Below are 10,778 nucleotides of genomic sequence, written 5' to 3' on the forward strand. Positions count from 1 at the left end.
TTCCGTCATTTTAGGTACTTTTGCTTCTTTTGTCTTTTTTAGTGAAACTTGACTAAAATAATTAATATAATCATAAAAAGGGGGCTTTGTAAGTCCATCACTGCTGGTGCGGAACATGAAAAGAAAACATAACATTACAGTGGATTTTAAACTCTACTCTAATTGCTAAATAACTGAAATAAAAATATAAAGTGTTTTCACATTAGTGCTTACGTAAGTGAAACTGAAGTTTACGGTTATAAGCAACAAACTTAAAGGGTTTAGTCTTTCAAAAAACTCAGTGTGTGTATTTTATGTTACTATAACTTTAATTGCACAAGTTCCCTCAAGACTTTAAAAGTTTATATTTCTCCAGTGAACATTAAAAGGTAACGCTGACATAATCCAGTTTAGAATTTACATTTTTTAAGGTGGTATGACTTTTTTTTTTCTGTTGTCTGAAAATCTTGAAGTCATTGTCGGATCTTTTGTGCTGTCCAACAATGTTTGTGCTGAGTGAGCTCATTGTGTAAAACTGCTCCCCTTTCCTTTGTGGCGCTGGCGTTTGGAGCGATCTGCCGGCGGAGGCGTGCGGTCTCCACAGCTGGCGGACGGGCTCCTGGTTGACCTCCGTGACACGTCGAAGGAGGGGGGGGATCGCAGGTTGTATGATGACAGATGGACCTCCTATGCTGGCGGTAACGCTGAACTCGGTCTTTCTTCTACTTTCTCAAAGTATATGTTTTTTAATCAAATCATTGCAGTTTTTGTTTAAGTCCCAGGAAGTATCCAGATCCATGTGGTGCTAGTTGAAGGCGTTTTCAGGGCTGGATTTGTGAGATTTTAGGGGAGGGGGCGGAGTTTATGACAGGATTGGCGTGTGTCGAGTTGGGAAAAGGTCAGAGGTCGAAAAAGTTCACAGAAGCAACAGAGTTCACTGAGTTTAAAAAGTCCAGGCTTCCCTCCTTTATACATATATATATATAAAACCTGGCATTTATGGAGCACTGGCATCGTCCCTATCAAAACAAATTAAAAAAATATAGAATCAAATATATTTATCTCTGCATATGAAACTAGTAGAATTGGTTTAGATTTCTAAAAAAAAAGTAAAATGCAAAAAAAAAAACAATACTTTTACCCTTTCAAAGATCCAATTCATCTTTTGATCTATTGTAAAAGGTTGTGATTTTAAGGCAAAATTAAATCTCATACTCATATGTAGGTACATTGTTTTGGTAACTGGAAATATTTTGTCCTAAAATAGCTGTGAATTGCTCAAAAATAGTTTTATATCAGTTTAAAGTAAGTATATTTATACACTTTTCCCACAAAATGTCCTATTATTAGTTCAATCATCTTAAAGTCAAATCAGAATGACACATTTCAGGAAAAATGTCTTAAAAGTTATGTCAATTATGAGGCAAACAAAACTTTCCAGATTTCTTAAACTCATGAAGTCCAGTCTAAGAATAAAATCATTCAATACTTAAACTTTTGCTTAAAAATATTATTTAAAGTAAAAAATGTTTGTTGGCGATATTGGTGAAAATATATGTTTAGATTAAGATTAAACGACTGAATATGTCAAGATTTTATCCTAAACAGGTCTACGTTGTAATGAAAAGTTACTGGGGAGTTTTGTCTGATATCAAGTATAAAACTAATTTTGTAGACAAATTGATGCTTAAATTTGTCATTCTAGACTCCCTTTAAGATCATTTCAGTCTAGAAATGTAAATAGTTGTTAGTTAGTAGTTTTGTAGCTCTAAAAATTTGATACATTTAGAGGAAAAGATAATATAAATACCTTCTTTAAAGATATAAAACCCTTCTTTTGAGCGATGCAAGCTCATTTTAAGATGCTGTTTTCAATAATCTTAGAAAAAGCCGAAACAAATGTAAATAGCTAATTTCAAGATTTATTCTTTCTGTCTTAAAAAGACGAAACATTTCAACTTATTATCAATAATATTACCAATACAAAATCCACTGGTTCCATCGGTAGATTTTTTTTACATGCAACAAGAGGGAAAAAAACAGATTCTTGAATTTTTTTTATTTTATTTTGGATTTAATGTTATGAGAAAGACATTTTTTCAGTGCTAAAATTGTTATGTAAAATTAAAATATGGAAAAACATTATTTGAGATGTTGCTTAAAATAAAATAAATAATTCAAGGTCAAATGAAAAATAAATAAATAAATAAATAAAAATTAGGACTTAAAATTTCTTTCGAATGTGCTAAAGCTCTGTTTTGACGCTTGGTTTGTACACAATAAAAATTCATCTTAAAATTACATCACTGACTATCTCTTTATTCAAACCGTTGTGAATCAGGAGCAGATGAAAAAACACTGTTTTAGAAAAGATTCATTTGTGATGTAAAAAAAAAAACGCTGAGCAAGCCACAAGATACCTGCTCCACTCCATTCTGATGCATCCACTTGTTGACGACTAGATCCGTGTACATCAGCGTGTCAAAGTGAATCCAACAAGGGGGAAAAAATCCAAAACACACCTTAGGTCACGGATAAACATTTACTAAACACTCTAAAACTACATTTGAAAAACTTTAAAACCCTAACTTTTTAACATAATTATGAACTATATATATAGCATTACCTGTGATAATGCTAGTATGAATGCTGTAAGCTGAATTTGGCCGCTGAAGATACTAGTGCTGATAGCTGAAGATGCTGAAATTGATAGCTAAAAACGCTGAAGCTGATAGCTGAAAATGCTGAAGCTAATAGCAAGCTAATATATTAGCTAAATGCCAAATTAGCCTAAACAAAAGGAAAAAAACGTAGGTTAGCCAAAACCGCTAGCATGTAGCTGAAAAAAATAGCTAAACTTCAAAATATCCAAAAAGACTAAAAAATCCTAAATTAGCCAAAATTATCCAACTATATCCAACAATTAGATAGCGCCCAAACACTACATTAAACTCATCATTAGATGGAAGCGGAAATGTCGCAACTGTAGCCAGAAACTGAATTTGTGTATCTATACTAGAAGATTCGTAACCCTAAACCGTAATCCTTAACCTAATCCTAACCCCAACTCTAATCATAACCTGGTCACGGTATTTTTCTATGGGAAGAGCGTGAACTTCGTTTGAATTTGGATTGAGGACTTCCAGCTTCCCTGACGCCATCTTGGGGCCATGTTAGTGTCTGCATTTGGATCCTTTTGGGCTCATAACTTTGGCGCTAGCTCCAACATTGCTCTGCATTTTGTTGCATCCATAATGTAAGGTGTGGGTGGTTGTAAGCTAGCGGGAGAGACTGTAATTGAAGGGATGATGGGAAATGGGACAGGCTTACTCTGCTAATTAGATGAATTTCTAATAAACTCCTGCCGCTCTGCAGAAACCCTGTCCTAGAAAACTATGCTTTTTTTTATTTTGGCTAAAAACATCATAAATAAAACACCACAATTTTAAATGAGTAGAGTGACCTTCACGGTAGTTTATAAAGGCCTGATTTAGTTTCATGCTTCTGGTTGAACGCGGTGTTAAAAAGTAAGAGACTGTGCCACCGCAGACTGTTTACATGCTGGGAACAGAGAGAAGTTTCCGCAGCAAAAGGGGTTTGGAGAGACGGCAGAGGAGTGACAGAGATAGAAAGTTTGGTGGAAAAGGTCTTGTTTGCCAGCTGTGAGAGGCATGAGATCATAGCGCCGTGCTACTCGGCACCATTACCCCCCCACCACCACCAAAGCCTTGGCTCCTCCTCTCTCTGCTTCCTATTATCCTCCCCCGACGTAAACACACACATTTGCGCACTCGTCTGTCGTCTCTGTTTATTGATGACTCAGGCTTGCCGTATCTTTCTGGGTACTCGGCCGGAGCACCTCGGGGGCCTAATGAACTGATCCCGACTGTTTACAGCCGTGGCTTTTTGACGGTGACTCATGGAGAAACAAAGAAGCCTCTGTGAGCGGGAGAGGTTTTTCTCATCAGGAAGACCTGCGCACGGTGCTTTCCCTCCCCCCTGAAGTTTAGAGTTTGTTGTTGTCGTCTTGGTCCTTTCATCTTCAAACGTTTCTCTTCCTCTTCTGCCAAACTGTCTGACTTTTGGTTTTGCTAAAGCTCCTCTGTACCCCTTCTAGATCCATCCATCTGCCCAGTGTAAGGGGTAACAGAGCGAAAGGAACAAGGTTCTTTAACCGGCACTGGAACGAGATCAAAGATGAAAACACAAGAGAAGAACAGACATATTTTCAGGCCAAAAGGCACCGGATTATAGAGTGTATTAAGCAAAGCAAAACAATATTTTCATTCTCCTACAATACCCAGAATGCCTTGAGGGGGTCAAGATGCCAGCAATTGGTCAGAGGAGTTGATGGGAAGTTTTTCAAGTGAACTGATTTATCAGGAATAACTGCAGATAAGAGAAACATGACAGAATAAATCAAACTTTATCGACAGTTACTCAACATCAAATACAGAACAATACTCAGTAGGACTGGGCATCGATTAGAATTTCCAGAAACTATTCGATTCAATTCACGAGAGCCTGAATTGATTCCATGCAGATTTTTTTGATTCTTCAATTCAATTCAAGCTTACAGATTTATACACATTTGTTTAGAAATACATAAATAATCAACTATTTGATTTGAATATATTTATATTAATCTGATACAGTTCTTGTAAAATGTATTAGTGAAATAATGAAATTGTTAATATCATACAGTGTTACATTGCTTTCCCAAAGGAGAAGTTCTGAAAAAAATGTTAACATTGTTCTGCTTCTCCTGGAGGACGTTTCAGTTTGGCCACTAGGTGGCGATCACGCTATAGCATTACACCTTATTCCAGAAGAAGAAGAAAGTATGATGAAAAAATTGTGTTTCAGACCCCAAATGGTTACTTCAGAAAATATTTCCTTAAAAGAGTTGGTAAAATGTATCCCTGTGAGTTTATAAAGATGGTCATTTAATCAGTAATATATGTTTAGGTTGACCGAGTGATAGCATTAGCCGTCCTATGGGAAATTCCATTTAATGTTAGCATCAAGCTAGCAGACTTTAGCTTTATGTGCTAAACCAATTGATATCTTTTATTAATCAATTATTGATCTATTAAGCTTAAATCGGTTTAAATTGATTTTATTAACTCAACCCTAATACAATTTTTTTACTTTATTTTGTTGACGCGCAGTAAGGATCAAACATAAAACTCTAAAACATGGAGGATTCACATGACCCTATGAGGTCAAATCAGCTTCAAGTGAACGGAAAAACAATTTAAACTGTTTTAAACTTAAAATAAACATTTAACATTTTGAAGGAAATATAGAGAATTGGTTGGAAATTTCAAGAAATGACAAAAAACTTGAATTAAAAAAGTATAAACCCAAAATTGTTTCCAGATAGTTTATGAGTAACAGTTTCATATTTTAAATTTTTGTTTTTTCGTTTTCGCTTTCAGTTTAGAATTTGTGTTATTATTAGCCTAGTATTATGTGGGGGCGTGGCTTCGAGCCCATTGGCTAAAAGAGCATGACTGACATTGAGTGACAGATGTGTTGCTGACTCCGTCCATCATCCCCCCTAAGACGGACCAAACTTTGGTCAAGAATGTTTCGTTACAAAACCAAACAGCTGCTTTTTGCTAACAGTTTGAGGCTTACAATTTTTCTATTACTATTCACGTTTTCAGCTTTATTTCAAATTTAGTTTTTTTCCAAAATTTTCAAGTTTAAACAATCAAATTTCCTATATTTTTATTCAAATTTACAATCTGGTTTTTCACTCACTCTAAACTAATCCTGATTTGACCCCATACACCCGTCACTCAACAACCTTTGAGCTACTACTGTTCTAGTACTGTTTGTATGGACGACAATACAGGTAGTATTCATGTATGGCAAGCCAACAGCTTTTTTTTTATTCTTTTTTTTTAAACTTTTCCTTCTTGCAACTGAACAAACAGATAAGAGCTCTTGTGTTGGACAAACTTACTGTTACAATAGTGGAATCTGGATATCTTCATACAGGAGGAGTTTATTTGAATAAACCCCTTTTGTATTTTAAAACTGCATCTCCTGTTTGGACCCATAGAAGTCAGAAGGATTTGGGGTGTTAGAGATGTGGGAAAGGGATAAAGATGTTGGAAATTAATAAATAAACACACAGACGGGGGCAGGAATACAAACAAAAAGAGGCAACATGTTGCTCAAGGTTTATTATCACAACTTTCACGTGTAAATGTTTATCAAAAAGGGCGGAGCCTGTCCACAAACACACTCAAATGTATCTTTGTATCTATCTATGTATTGCTCTTTTGTATACTGTTCTGCCCCTGTAACAAAGCCATCTAGAGGTTACTTTGTGAACTGACCTGGCTCCAGTTAAAACCGCCATGAGGCGACCCCATGGTGAGACTGGGACAAACCATGTTTTCATGAAGTCATTTTTAGGTGAAAGAGCCTCTCTTTATAGCCACAAACACCGCTTGACCCCTGAGCAAAGTGAACCCCGAAGATTGTAGATCTGAGCTGCAAAAATACACAAAGACGGCACACAGATTGCCGTTGTGAGTCACGTTCGCTTCATATCGCTCCACAACAAGCTGGTGACCCCGTGGCGTCTGGCGGAAGAACAATGGTGGCCGTTCACCAACCCCCCTCTTGGTTCAAGCTCCTACTTTGACTCTTGAACCTTTCACCTTTACCCTAGTTTCCCACTTCCCGTTCCACTTTTTCTAAAGATAGGACAGCAGGAGTTCCATCATGTGCATCTACCTGCCGTTCCAGCATCAAGGAGGTTTCCACACTCAAAAAAAAAAAAGAAAACTCTTTGTTTGTTCGGGTTCCGCTCGCCGGTTGGCCCTCCCGCCCTGCCAACACCACACAGGAATGTCTGGAATCTTGACACCACGAGGATTAGCTCATCCCTGTCTGTTGTCTGCGCGCTGTGCTGTTTGCCGGTCTTTCATCACGCGGGATTAAGAGGCAGAGATGCACAAAAAAAGACCTGATCCTGTGAGCTAACGCTAACGCAAACACTGCTCACACTCTGGTCCTGTGATGAAACTTTTTGTAGATGGAAAAACACACATTTCTATCTGTTACACGTCAACAAAACTTTGGGAAAAGTGTGAGCTATCACAACTATGAAAATGATTTATGGAAAACAATCATCTGATAGTCCTGGAGTCAATTATGGTTTATTTTGACAACTTTGGAACTTCTTGTTACTATCCAAACCCAATGGATCTGTTTTTTAGTAGCAATAACTCTGGTGATGTGGGAATCAAAAATGCTGCAAATTGGATAAATATTGATATCAGACAAAACTAACAACCTGGAAACTTTTAATTAAAGATCCACTCTGATGAAAAAGCTGTTTTTGACATGTTCTTGTTGCATTTTTCTAATAACGGGGGACCTATATAAAGGAAAATGAAGCCTTTATTTATGAGCATTCCTTTATTCAAATGAACGTGGAGCAGATGAAAAAAAATGCAATTTGAAAAAGAGCGCATTTGTAAAAAAGTACCTTGCGAGACGCCAAACTCACGCAATAACTCGCCATTTATATAGGAAAATCTAGTAAACAAATCCTCATTCCACCAGGATTTTGAATTATATTCTCAACACTTCTTTCTCTGTGTGACTCGTCTTCATTCAAAGGGTACGCATGTATATGGTTAAATGTACTTTTTTGACTATTGTGTAACAAGTAGTAGATCGGGGTTGGTTGTCTCATTGACATAATGTTTAGAACAGCGAGTACGGCAGAAAATAGATATTGTAAAATAGATATTTCTATCTGAATGAACTCTATTAGATACATAGTTGTAGAAGATAATCTTTCTTTTACAGTTCTGGTCTCGCCTGTCCGTCCTGGGATAGGATCTCTCCCAATTTCACAAGAAAGTAACCATCAGTCAAACGTAACCATCATGGCAGAGCCCAATGCTGCATACATGACCGTGCTACACAGGGACGTGCACAGGATTTCTGAGGGGCAGGGGCTCAAATTTAGAAAAAAGAGCACCAAAAACAATTCTTTTTGTTTTTTTCCTTAAAGCAATATGACAATTAAGAACATTTTTAAAATACATTTTAATAGATAACCACTCAGCTACATGACCTGTATAGGTGAAAGTGATACAATTGTATTTTTATTGGTAAAAAGTTATTGTCAACAAGAGTTCATTCACTTTAGGGCTGCCGTGATTAGACGACGACTAATTGGTTATTAAAATAGTGAACGTCGAATCTAATAGTCAATTAGTCGTTACTTTATATTATATGGAGTCAGAGTGTAGTAAAGTTGAAAGTTATAATTGTATTCTGCTAACTTTTTGGACTATTTTGGCATTTATTAAGTTTTTTTTAGGCTATTTTGGAGTTTAGCTAACATTTTAGCTGCATGCTAGCTATTTAGGCTAATTTTATATTTTTTCTGTTTTTTCATTCTAATTTGGATTTTAGCTAATATCTTTCGCTTCATGCTAGCTGTTTTGGCTTTTTTCAGTTTTTTAGGATAATCCAGTTTGCACATGATTAGTCGACTAATAAAATAATCGTTTGTGGCAGCACTAATTCCCTTTATCATAGGCTTGGAAAAAAAACGATAGAATAATGGTGGATTTTTTTTTTATTTTTTTGTTTTTTTTTCCAATATATCACTAACAAGAGTTAATTAATATGAATTTGAATGAAAACTTTTTGATACAAGAAAAAAACACCTTAGTTACCAGAATCAAAGGTCCAATGGAACAGCAGCACTGTTGCACTTATTGCACGTATTGAAGCTTTTATTACAGATTTGCTATCAGGAAAACGCCTGAAAACCAGGATATAGCAGCAGAAACTCACTTTTTCCTGTAACCACCAAAAGCAACAGTAAAAATCAATCGTCCTTTGAAAGCCAAGCATTACATTTCATTGGACCATTCAAAAATATCTCTTCTTGGATGCAACTTTTCCCTGATAACATCTTTCTTTTTGCATTCTGAGTATAAAGCCATTCGTCACATAATCTGTCTTCCTGCTAGAGATGAGCCACACCTGTTTACTCGGAGCTGGGATGACGCCATTATCTGTGGACTGTGCAAAACACGCCAAAAAAGTCTCTGTCAACCGTCTTTTGTTGTTCATACCTGTGGGAGAGTTGCATGAGAAGGTCTCTGATTTTTGTAGTTTCACTCTTTACTTCAATTGTAGCTGCTTTGTGAAAGGACAGTAAATCAGAGCTTGAAGGATTTACAGAAAATCCATGAATAATTTGAACATTATTACCATTTTTGATCGTATAGTTAGCAAGAGTTGGCAAATCCACTTAGTTTCCGGCTTAAATCTGTTAGAATTTCACTAATAGGGTTAAAGGGTTTAGTTAGCGACATCTCTGGTGTTGTGCTACATACACACCGGGCATGTGTGGCCATATAATTCTATAATTTATCCTTCAAGATCAATTTTCCAATGGATGATACTTCAATGAATTGAAAGGGACGGCATCCATGCGTTACTACAAAATCTAAGTCCCTGATTCAGCGTCACTGTGTTGCTGGAGCCTATCCCAGCTGCTGTTGGGAAAGGAGGAGTGCACCACGAACATGTCGCCAGTCTGTCACACAATCACACAATTAATTAGTATATATGAATAAAATTTAAAGTCATCAGTGAATTTATAAACGTGTTTTTGGACCCAAAGTAAATCCACACACACGAGAAGAACACACAAACTCCTCTCTCTCACCGTGTAGCTAAAACGCTTTGCAACCAAGAAGATTTCAGGATCACGGGTGAAGTTTGATGTCATGATCTGGAATCCTGTGACCCCACATGACCTCTGATTTTAAGCACAAAATTAATGATTAGAATTATTATTTGGGACGAAATTTTTTTTCACATTTCCTAGTGATATTTAGAAATTCCACCTAAAATGACAAATATGTAAAAAATGTAATGTAAATGCATTTAAATGTGGGCACAAAAAACAAAAACAACAAATCAATACAATCACAAGACAAAAAGACTGATGAGCATCACTTCCTGTGTGTTGATGCTCAAATAGAGGAAGCCCTAAATCATCAACATTTCCTGATTTTTTATTTATTTATTCAATTCTGCACAAACAACATCCTCATTTCTGATTTTGCTTCAGTATCAGGAGTTTTATTTAACAGAAAAAGCAGCAAATAACACAATTTTAAAATATTTATTCTTTGTTCTCCTGTTCGAGCTTCGTACTTTATTTCTGTGACTGTAGAGAAAATGTCTGTATTTACCACCACAGCATGAAAGCTGCCAAACTGTTGCTGAATAATTTCCCTCCAACTGTGAGACCAAACCCTGGTGACTGCTGCCACCTGGTGGTCACGGATGTTCAACTTTTTTTAGTTTGTTTCTTTTTTTTTATTGTAACTTGGAGAAAGTCTAAACAGATGGTAATTTATGTACTTTATTTGTATTTATAAAAAACTATTTAGGCATCAATTCATACATTTGTTTAAAAGTTGTATAAATTTCTGCTATAAATCATCAGTTACAGTAAATACTCAGTACTATGCTAACCTCATGAATCAAAAGGGTTCATAATAATAATAATAATAATAATACTTTAATTGAATTAGAAAATAGAATCAGGATAAATAGTGAAAATAATATTTATTTGTGCAAGAAGCTTTACTTTTTTAAAACATTTTGTGATTTTTTTCTGATGGTGAGAAAAGACAATGAAGATATAAAAAAATAATAATTGTTTGGTAATTTGTCTGTATTTCAAAAATATATTTTTTGTTTAAACTATCCACATTTGTTGGTGTTTTTTT

The 10,778-nt window shown here is 35.8% G+C and overlaps 1 long non-coding RNA gene across 1 annotated transcript; it reads right to left on the reverse strand.

Annotated features, from left to right (window-relative positions):
• Window positions 1-3,773: 3,773 nt before the first annotated feature.
• Window positions 3,774-4,369, reverse strand: LOC118598102. The gene is made up of 2 exons (XR_004947203.1): window positions 4,280-4,369; window positions 3,774-4,159 (listed from the first exon to the last, which is right to left on the reverse strand). It is a non-coding gene; the product is annotated as an uncharacterized LOC118598102 (long non-coding RNA).
• Window positions 4,370-10,778: the final 6,409 nt, after the last annotated feature.

Source organism: Oryzias melastigma, linkage group LG23, assembly GCF_002922805.2.
Source record: "Oryzias melastigma strain HK-1 linkage group LG23, ASM292280v2, whole genome shotgun sequence".
NCBI classification, from domain to species: Eukaryota; Metazoa; Chordata; class Actinopteri; order Beloniformes; family Adrianichthyidae; genus Oryzias; species Oryzias melastigma.